Source organism: Rhineura floridana, chromosome 2 (assembly GCF_030035675.1).
Source record: "Rhineura floridana isolate rRhiFlo1 chromosome 2, rRhiFlo1.hap2, whole genome shotgun sequence".
NCBI classification, from domain to species: domain Eukaryota; kingdom Metazoa; phylum Chordata; class Lepidosauria; order Squamata; family Rhineuridae; genus Rhineura; species Rhineura floridana.
This window is the reverse complement of record NC_084481.1, coordinates 165,619,876-165,630,654: the sequence shown is the minus strand read 5'-3', so window position 1 is coordinate 165,630,654 and position 10,779 is coordinate 165,619,876. Positions and strand designations below refer to the sequence as shown.

The 10,779-nt window shown below is 41.1% G+C and overlaps 1 long non-coding RNA gene across 1 annotated transcript; it reads left to right on the top strand.

The window, feature by feature from the left end:
- Nucleotides 1–7,882: 7,882 nt before the first annotated feature.
- Nucleotides 7,883–9,476, top strand: LOC133377344 (uncharacterized). The gene is made up of 2 exons (XR_009760694.1): nt 7,883–8,122; nt 9,342–9,476. It is a non-coding gene; the product is annotated as an uncharacterized LOC133377344 (long non-coding RNA).
- The last annotated feature ends 1,303 nt before the right edge of the window (nt 9,477–10,779 follow it).

The window sequence follows — 10,779 nt, the reverse complement described above, 5'->3', positions numbered from 1 at the left end:
TTTTTGCCTCTAGTACTTGTTAGTATATTAATGGGAAACAATGTTAGCAAGCACAGAAGGTAAAGAACAGATTGAAAAAGCACAGAGGATAGAACAAAGTGGGAAACAGCTAGGATTGCTAAAATATGCAAGAACCATGCAAACAAAAATCATTTTAAAAATAACATTAACATAAACACTAGCACTTTGCCATAATACACCTCAAAACTATTCTGGCAATGGGCAGGAACCCAAAGGTTCAACTGTTGAAAAGCACTGAAAATGTGTCTCCTCTATGGAACTAGATTACGACTGGCATAAACCAGCACTCTCCACAAAGCCTTGGCCAAGGACAACACATTTTCCAGGAGCAACACCAAAGAAGAGCACATGCTGGTGGCAGATCTTCAAGCATAAAAGGCCACAATCTTAAGGAGACTTAATTACAGCTAAATCTCATTAATGTAACTGGTTCTAACATAAATAAGATTGGGTCTCTGCCCCTACAAACCCTTATTAATTCAGTTTATAAGAAACAAAAATTGGAATATCTTTATAGCTACATTGCATGTGCCTCCTTCCAAACGTTTACAATCCTAGCATCTAGCTTGAAAGAGGAGCAGAGGTGACTGTGAAATCAATGTCTGGTACAGTAGCAAAACACAGTGTCATGCAGCATTCACACCATGCAACCTTTGAAAGTAATATGTTGTTATGTAAGGACTAGTCACTCACCTTTGGATTATGCAGGTTCTATTTTTGCAGATATATGATGCTAAAATTAGAACTACACAGCATACACACTACCCATCACACTGAAATGCATGCCATCTCTAATAGCAGTTTTCACAAGTTCTGGGAAATAAATACAACATGTTCAAATATGCTAAGCAACAGATAATGGACATTATAGAGTTTTATCAAATGCGTAGGACAAACTATGTTGATACTGAAAGAGGAATAAAATCTCAAGACAAACTGTGATTTTCCTTTGTGATCAATATTAGCAAATAATTACACTATTTATAGAAGGTGTTTGTCTAGGGTTTTTTTTGTTTTTAAAGCTGATATTGTATTTAATTGAACATTCGGTTATTACGTTAAAACAGACACATACTGATTTCAGAATAGGAGCTGAACAAAATAATTAATTGGGTCAGTTTTAACCTTATGAATAAATATGGAGGTGGGATGCAAAAGTACAGGGATGGAATTCAAGGATCAGGGAGGGGAAATCCTTTCATCTTTATAAATGACCTACAGAGCGAGAGAGTGTTTGATTTAAACCTGGTTTAATGTCAAGATATGAATGAGCTTTTTGTGCACGTATGTAACCCATTTGTTCCTCCCTTTGTAGGCCCGCAAACAAACAAATTATAGGAAGTCTATAATTTCCCATTTTATCAGAACCAGGAAACTATGGTTAACAGCTCTGGAACAAGCCAGGATCTTAAACCAACTTCAAATTGTGATGTAATATCCTGGGTTGTTTCAAAGTTATTAACCATAGTTTCCCAGTTCAGACAAAATAGGAAGCCATAGCTTATGAAAGATTTCCATAAGAAAAAGGTGGGTGGGTGTACGTGCACGCACAGAGAAAAGGACATTCATATCTCAGCTTATTATACTAAACTATGATTGTCTGAACTTTCTCTGTTGTGACTATTGCAAACTTTTAAATAGGCATCTGTACTAGGTATGTTTGCCAAAGGCACAAAAATCTTTGCTTGTTTGACTGACAATAGCACTGATATAAACATTGTGAGGAATAAAAAAAGTAACACAACTAGTTCTCTTAAAATACATTTTGGGGATTTTGTTTTTGTTTGTTTGCTGTTTAATTTTGAGCATGTATTGAAGAATAGACTATTAAATCACTACTGAGTAACTTTCCCTCTCCTGCTCTACTGAAATAATACCCCTTTAACTGAATAATTCTCTCATTCTAGAAATCCTTCTTGGACCATGGTAAAAGACCAGCGAAGAATTGTGAGTTTTATGGCACAGTAGCACTGAAATCATATTGGGCCAAACACCAAAGGCCAGTTGTCATTCAGTTCAAGCTGAAAAAGACAACTTCAGTGAGATGATTTGTAATTCAGCCTTTCCACAGTTTAACTGCAGACTCAATGCATTATTACCCAGAACTCATGCAAGTAAGTATGCATAGGACTGTGCTGCAAAAGATACAGACTGGTTGTGGAGGCAGAAGCACAACATTAGAAGAAGACCAGACATACTGCAGATGTGGTTTTTCTTTCATGGACTTACATGGCACTGTGGTGTTTAAAACAAGGAGATTCTTTTATAGTTTATGGTGGTGTAATGTTTAAGGGAAAATAGGTACATTTATCTGCATCCTTAGTATTTTTCGCGTTTTGTTTAGCAGACTTTTCCATTAGGTTATACAGGTTTTTATGCTGGATTGGGTTTTTCATCTTTTGTGCTTTTTCATCTTTATCTTGTTGCTTGATTTTTACTAAAAGTGTTGTTAGCCACCTTGAGAGCTATATTGACTTAGCAGGAAGGCAGGATATAAATGATGTTAAGCAAACAAGCCTATGGGATTTGGGGTTTTGAAAGCTTGCAAGTCTTTTAAATGACCATTTGCTTCCATCCTCCCCAATGTTATTATTTCACTTGATCTGTCTCTTATCCTAGAATAAGAGACAAAATATTTTTATACAAGAAGCAGCGCTTGAAAAGATCCTCAACTGGTGATTTCGGTCATTTCCTTTTGCTGGGTTATGGAAACGCAACTTTTTTACCGCTTCCTCCAAATCCTAGTAGTACATCAATTCAGAAAACATGCAGGATACCACACACTATTTTTTTTTAAAAAAAACTATGGATAACCCTTATTGACTAGATGCTGAACAAATCGGGTTTACAAGCCAGACTTTAATATCTATGAAATGGGGAGCAGCTATTGTTTCGTTATCCCAGAATCCTAGGGGTGTAACGTGTTATCTGTAGCACCTGGGAGGAACCATCTTGGAATTAAGTCTATAAGATGTTCTCACAGCTACAACAGCTAGCCTAATTTTTGTATTTTTAAAATTTTTCCTTATGAGCCTTCTGTGTGCAATATCTTGCTTGATTAAGACAATTCAGAGCTTGTCACAATTTTGTGACATTTTGATTGGGCCTAATAAAGATATTGCCCAGCTGTGGACCTTGCAGAGATGTTACTGTAATTACATTCTGAATTAATACAAGAAGCTGTAACTTAAGGCCATTTGCCCTGCAGACTTTGTCGATAGTACAGTTAGAAAATGCAGTTTGGAGACATATAACCATCCAATAATGCAGGGTCAGGGGAGCACTCCCTTCTGGGCACTCTTCCAGGGGCAACATGCCTCCGGGGGGGGGGGCAGAGTTCTTTCCCCTTTGTTCAGTTAGCTATTTTCTACACACCCCTCTCTATGCAAGCAAGGCATATTATCAGAGCTGAAGGACACATTCCAGCCACGCCAAAACACTCAAGGAAGATGTGAAGCAGGGCTGCTGAGGGGCGTTGCCTGGGGAGGGGGGGAGGTCCCAAGGAACAGTTAGAGGGGATCGAAGGGTCACATTTGGCCCCAAGGTCTGAGGTTCTCAACCCCTGTAGTTTTGAAAGCAAGAAGGAAGGAACAACAGGAACAGAAGAATCCCTGAAAAACATAATGGAATATTATTCTGGGAAAACCTTTCCTCCATGTTCATCTTTGAGCGAACTTAGTTCCAATATATTATTAAGGCAGATCCCTTGATGAAACCTATAATCCACTTTCCTGCCTTCTATGTGCACAAAAGCCCATAAAAGGTTCCTAATACTGTTGCAGCACTTACTTTTGCAGACTAAACACGTTGCTCTTATTAAGATTTACATATGTTTCTACTGGTCAATGCTGATCACCTACACATTAGTAACATTTTCCAAAGCGTCAACCCCATGGCAGGATTTGTAGGGGAGACAGTTCCATCTAGTTTTCATTTCATTTCATTTTTCCTGGCTCCTGTACATTTAAAAGCTACACGCTAGGAGCACGTTTAGACAACTACACTGTTCTGTCACTGGATTATCATGCCAAAACAAAAAGCTTCACCTGCTGAATTTCCATTTGTCATGCAGTTCTTACCATACAGCAGCTAAAGAGGAAGAAGCCCTGTTTCTGTGGCAGGGAGGGCTGAGTGGACGGTCGACTAATCAGAGGCACAGGAGGCTGGATCAAGGACTCCACACGTTAGCTAGAAACTTATTTAAACATAGTAGGAAGCCGCCTTATACCAAGACAAACCATTGGCCTATCCAGGTCAGTACTGATTGCCTACTTTTTAGCCAGCTCTCACCCCCAGCCCTACCAGCAATTGAATCTCGGACTTTTTGCAGGCAATGCAACTACTGTACCACTGAGCTATGGCCCTGCCCCAAAGCAGCTAGTAACTAGTACCTACGGTGCAAATGCTTACACTAAAAACAACTTGCAGGGACTCGGTTCCTCCTCCCCGGCTGGCTCCCGTGTCCCCTCTTAAGCAGAAATCACCTTATCAATATTCACCGAGACGCGGGTCAGTTCTTTGCTCTCCGAGTCGTGAAGAAACCTCAATGTCAAAGAGCACAAAACGAGACCATAGCATATGCCTAGCCTGCCTCTTAAAAGGGGAGTGCAGGGAACCCTGGGCCCACTTAAAAGGGTAATGCTGGAACGGCTATTCAGCCTCGGTTTATGTATGTTTACTGTTTGGGGTAATAATGAGGTCGTCTGTGTTCAGTGGATTTTACTCCCAAGAAAATGAGTCGTAATTGCAGCCTTTCATTGTTTTGGGTCAGATACATTTTTAGGTAAATTTACTTGTGGGGGAGTTCCATGGAAGACAGGGATTTAACTCCCCAAGTACGCAGGCATATAATTGGATAAAAAGAGAAGTCCAGTGTGTTTGGATTACATGCCTTTTCGCCTGGGAGCTCTGACCTCTCAGATATGTAATAATGATTGACAAAACACTTTGATTTCATTTTCACTATATTCATTTCATTTTCACTATATTCATTTGGTGTCTGATTATGCGCTATTTTTTCCTCCAGATGTTGTATGTATTTTTATCTCAGATTCCACTGTATCATTAGAAATATGTATATTTTTACATATTACATAGTTCATAATATTAATTTTGGGTGACCCCCAGTGCTATCTGTCCACTGACAGAAGGAACTTGTGTGATTTTAAAATGTATGGAGGATAAGGCTGTCAATGGCAACTACCCACAATGGCTGTCTTCCATCTCCACTGTCATAGGCAGTATGCCACTGAATACCAGTTGCTGAGGAACACAAGTGGGGAGAGTGGTCTTGTGCTCAGGTCCTGCTTGTGGGTTGCCTGTAGGCATCTGGTTGGCTACTGTGAGAAATGGATGCTGGACTAGATGGGCCTTTGGTTTGATCCAGCAGAGCTTTTCTTATATATTATTATGTGCACTCCAGTCTCCAAGCGGTGAAAGACTTCCTGTACTGAGCAGGGGGCTGGACTTGATGGCCTTATAGGCCCCTTCCAACTCTACTTCTATTCTATTCCAGGGATTCCTGCGCGTTAACCATGGTTTGGCTTCCTTAGAATGAAGGTCAGCAGAAACTGTGGTGTTTTATAGGATATATGGTTTTCATTTACACAACTATACAATCTGAACATAAGATGGAGGAGTTTTCAGCATTAACAGTCCATCAGAACTTGCTCCCTGAGCCCCATAGCTTTGGGGCCCCTTCAGACACAGACAGCAAACAAGCGTCTCTCTGTTTTCAGTTCCCCACCTTTTTTCAGACTCCTGCTAACTTAGACATACAAACTACTTTCTTGTTGGGGGTGGGGGATGCCACTCTTCTGAAATAGTTCTTAATGACCCACATCGCTTTCCTGGCCAATTCTTACTCTTGTTAATGGAGGCACTTGACACATTCCATTAGCTTATGAATCCATTAGCTTATGAATGGAACTAGTCTAACCAGTAGAGCAGGTTTCTTCCTTCGCAGTTCCCAAATCAGAGGCTGGGAAGGGGATTCATGGAAATCATCCCTCTCAACCCTCAAATCCCATAACAATAAATTATTCACCATAAAGCACATCCTACCGATTTGTGTTCCACCACAAATATTCAAAGGTTACAATCCCTATCCCATGCATGTGTCTGTCCCACTGTGGAACTTGCTACCAAGGTATTTATATTCAAGTGCTCACATGGTCAGCAAATTTTCAGTGCCTGCACAGAATACACTGGGACTTGCTTCTGAATAAATAAATGTAGGTTTGCACTATAAATATCTTTACAGGTTGTGTAAATAATAAATATATATGATAGTCATGCTTATACAAATATTTCTTCATTTTTCATATTTTTGGTTTTGGTTAGGAATCCTGACTCGTTGTGAGATGCTTAGTTTTCTGCCTTACTCATAGGAATCTTGTTGTGGTTGGTATGGTGTTGCATTTAAGAAATCGTCACTGTCTTTTGTTCTTCTTTTTCTATTTACATTTCATTTACCTTTATCCTCACTCCCTTTCATCCATAGAAGCAACAACAGTGGTTCCATGGGCTCCACTCAACCTTCTTAAACCCACTGATGATTCACCTTGTTGTTTGTTTCTTGTCCAATCGTGGTAAAAAAGAATTCACATACTGGGCAGCGTAGCTGCAATTGTTGTTGTTCCTAAGCTACTGCCTGTGAAGGTAGACCAAATCATGTGTGCTTTCTCTCTGTCAATTATATTCACTGTAATTGGGTTGGCTGAAAAAGTGAGTTTATAGCAGTTTACAGGGGAGACAGAAAAGTTTACAGTTTACAGGGGAGACAGAAAAGGGTAGAGAATCTTCTTACTCATTACTCAGACCTCTTTCTGAAGTGAAGGGTCAAATCTGTAAAGAAATTTGGATGTTAAACGGTAGGGGTAAGGCATTCTAGGCAGGGGATTGCCAACCTTACTTGGATATGGGTATCTTTGCAGAGGATCCCTTGTCAAGCTTTACCAGCAACACAATCTCAACCATATCTACTGAGAAGTAAGTCCTATTGAGTTCTATGGGGCTTAGTCCCTTAGTAAGTGTGTTTAGAATTGCAGCTCTTCGGAGGCATCCATCTTTATTCCTGAGTGCTCCCATCTAACATCTCCACAACACTAGGCTCCTTTCTTCCTACAATGGCCTTCGGGTGACTGGCCTGGCCTGGCCTGAGGGCACCTGAACCCTTTTTGCCAGAAGCTAATTGGCTAGATTAAATGTTCCCTACCCAGGCTCCCTCTTTTAGCTAAGATTTCTATCTTAATTTCCAATCAGATAAATGTTTTTGTATGAATTGCATGCACCAAGCAACTGTGGTTGATGCTTAATGTATCATGCTTAATGACATCACTTGGACCCGCCCCATGATGTCACTCGGACCCACTCTGTGACATCACTTGGACCCATCCCATGATGTCACTTGGACCTGCCCCATGATGTCACTTGGACCCACCCCATGACATCATTCAGGCCCGCCCCCAAAATCTCAGGGTTTGGGATGCTACTGACCTGGCAACCCTATGCAACTCCAGGGTCTAAAATTACTCAGCTGCCTTGCTGCCTTCAGAAAGGTTATTTCCCTGAATTAAAAGTACGGGAGTTGGTACTACTGGCAGAGTGTAAAGTTGCTGAAAGGAGTGGCGCTGCTGACCTGCTGTACTCAGATTCTCAGCATCAAATAGTTGTAACATTATTAAATTGTATAGCACTTCCATTTTCAATCCTCCAGTTCCCATTTTAGAGATGAGGTTATGTGAGGTAGCAATATAGCTCATCAGTAGGATACTGTACAAATGGCAACTCTTACAACAGAGTACTCTGTGTCTCTAGAAACTGTTTCTGTTTGCTAAACTGTTCTTGTTTATTTCAGAAATGGAAGATATTACTTGAGGGAGGAATACATGTGGAATGAACAATGTTTATTTGAGACAATTATGGTCTGGAAAATACACAAACCTTGCAAATCATAGCAACAGAGCAGACAGCATAGCAACAACAGATGCTGCAGTGAAAAGAAAAATCAGATGTAGGTTTTAAGGAGGAAAATATAAGGCATGGAGAGACTGCCTGCAAGGGAGCTGTGTAAGAATCAGTGCCAGTAACATGATTTACAGTAAGTAATAAAGTGTTCAGTTTCTCTTTTAATGTTAAGGACTTGTATACGAGTACAAATATAGCTATGCAGAGGTTATTGTCAGTTCTTCACGTAGGTGCAAATTAGGGAACTGGGAACTTCCAGAACAGGATAAGAATAGGAGCTCATCCACCCTGGAGTTTAATGTAGATTTGAAGCTGCTGTGTATTATTTAGTTTATTGCTTGCAGCATCTTCCTCATCCCAGTGGCAGCCCACACTCCCCCCCACAAAAATTTTTGGATTTTCCCAGTCCACAGATAATCTGATAAAAGAAGAAAGGCTGGATGAGAACTGAAACTCAGTCTCAACAAGACAAGAGATTCTCTGGGTAGATAGTACAGAAATACTGGGTTCAATCTGTCCGAGAGGGGGTTGCACACACCCCTTAAAAGGATCAGGTTACATTTGAGTTTTCCTATGTGTTCCTATACATGCTTTAGAATTAGTTCTAACCCTTGTATTGGCTTTAAATGCTTAAACTTAGCCTATTGTTAATGTGTGGCTTATGAAGGTTTATATTTGTAGTAAATGTGCTAAAATACCTGACTTTGTTTTTAATTTTGTGTAGTCTGAGTTAATCTGGAGATACTCCTGGATACAGCTTTGTCACTTGTAGCAAGGACTGTCTTTCATCAGCTTCAGCTGGTGTACCAACTGTGGCATTTCCTGAACAAAGATAGCCTAGCTGCGATTATCCATGCTCTGACTGTCGTAATGCATTGTTTGTGACTCTGCCTTTGAGGACTCTTCAGAACCTTCAATTAGTTCATAATACAGGCACTAGGCTGTTGACTGGGACTAACCAGGGGCAACATATCTCACTGAGATTGAAAGAACTTCATTGGCTTGCAGTTTGTTTCCAAGCGCAATTCAAAGTGCTGGTGCTTACCTTTAAAGCCTTGTATGGCTTAGGCCTCAGACATCTGAAGGAATGCCTGCTCCCATACCAACCTGACAATGCAGTGTGGTGGTCTTCAGAGGATCCTCTCCAGGTGCCTCCACCATCTGAAGGAAACTGGGTGGCAATCATAGTGGTGCCACATTTATGGAGTTCTGTCCCCAGAGACCCACCTGCAAACATAGCTGTCCATTCAGTGCCAACCAAATAGGTTTTTATTTTTAAAGGGTTTTTATGTGTTTTTCTTTTTTAGCATGTTGTTTGTTATATTTTATTTGTGTATTTTATCTTGTTTCAGCTACACTGAAGGGCAGTATATTGTCTTTGAATGAATGAATAACATCCCAACCAGACAACGGATAGCATACGGGCACTGTATCTCTTCCCACAGGCCACAGATTCGATATCCAATTAATAAAAAGATTTCCATCTATACATGTTTTCATATTACATTAAAAATCATCTTTCAGTAGTCAATACATTGTTCAGCATAGAAAGCACTAAGCTGTCAAGATGTCCACTTCCCTTCCCAACTCTTTTAAGTGTACATCATGTGAGTCATGCCTCTGTGTAAGGATTTTCATATTGGCAGGGATGTGTGGTAAACAGCTCCTGCAACAAGGACTCTGAGTAGAAAGGGGAGCAAATACATTCTGCTCCTCCCAATTTCTAAAACAAGCAAGATGGATACAGAATATTTCACCCTTGAGGTTACTTTCATATCACACTCCTGTGGTTTGCATCACAGCACATACAACGCAAACATTTAATTTCTAGAACAGAACAGCTGCAGCACTGGGGGATTGGAGAAAACCTGCCCTGGGAGTGAGTACCTCAGCATCTGGGTGTTTGCTTGCTTGATTGCTCACTCCTCTGGGTTTCTGTCTGTCGAGACAGCTGAAGTCCCTGGTAAGTGTTGCAAGGACTGGGACCCCCTGCCTGATCCTGACTCCAGAGAGGCTGCAGCCAATCTTGCATCAACTCTTTTGTTACAAGAGTCCGGAGATATCAGGAGCCAGAGGAATTGTAGCGGGAGGAACTCAGAGACTTGACTATTACAAGGGAGATAAGGACTCCAGCAACAACAACAACAACTAAGCAAGATAAAAGCAGCTGGTGGAAAGCTAGACATTCCTCTAGAACATCACAGTGGAAGAGATCTGCTTAAGAGTGAATTGGGCAGACTTAACAGAGCCAAGTAAAGCACTGGCATGGATACAGAACGGGCGTGAAGAGAGGAAGAGAAGGAGAGTATCCAATAACAACAACAATAATTAACAACAACAGTAACATCAGCCGCTGCCATCACCATAGGAGAGGAAGTGGACCAATATAATTCTACAGGAAAGACGATGCCAAACATCAGGCGAGTGTATCATTTTGTGATGCCAGACGCCAGACTCTCCCTGATAACGAGTTACAGATAACATCTAGAGGCTGTAGAGAGGAAGAGGTTGATGGTGGCTGTTGCAGTTGCGGCTGCAACCTTGGACCTCGCCTGCCTTGGACCTTGGCTGCCTTGGTCCTTGGCCTCGCCACTGGGACTCCCTGCTCTTTGCAGGACCATGACCAAGGCCCCGATTTAGGACCAAGATCTAGGTCCTGACTCAGTAGTTTTTATTACCCACCCAGCTGAACTGCCTGGCCTATCTAGGCCATAAAAACAGGATTCTTGCGGGCTTGCTACCAAAGGGAGAGACACCAAAGGGGGATCACCCATGGGGAGAGTCAATTCA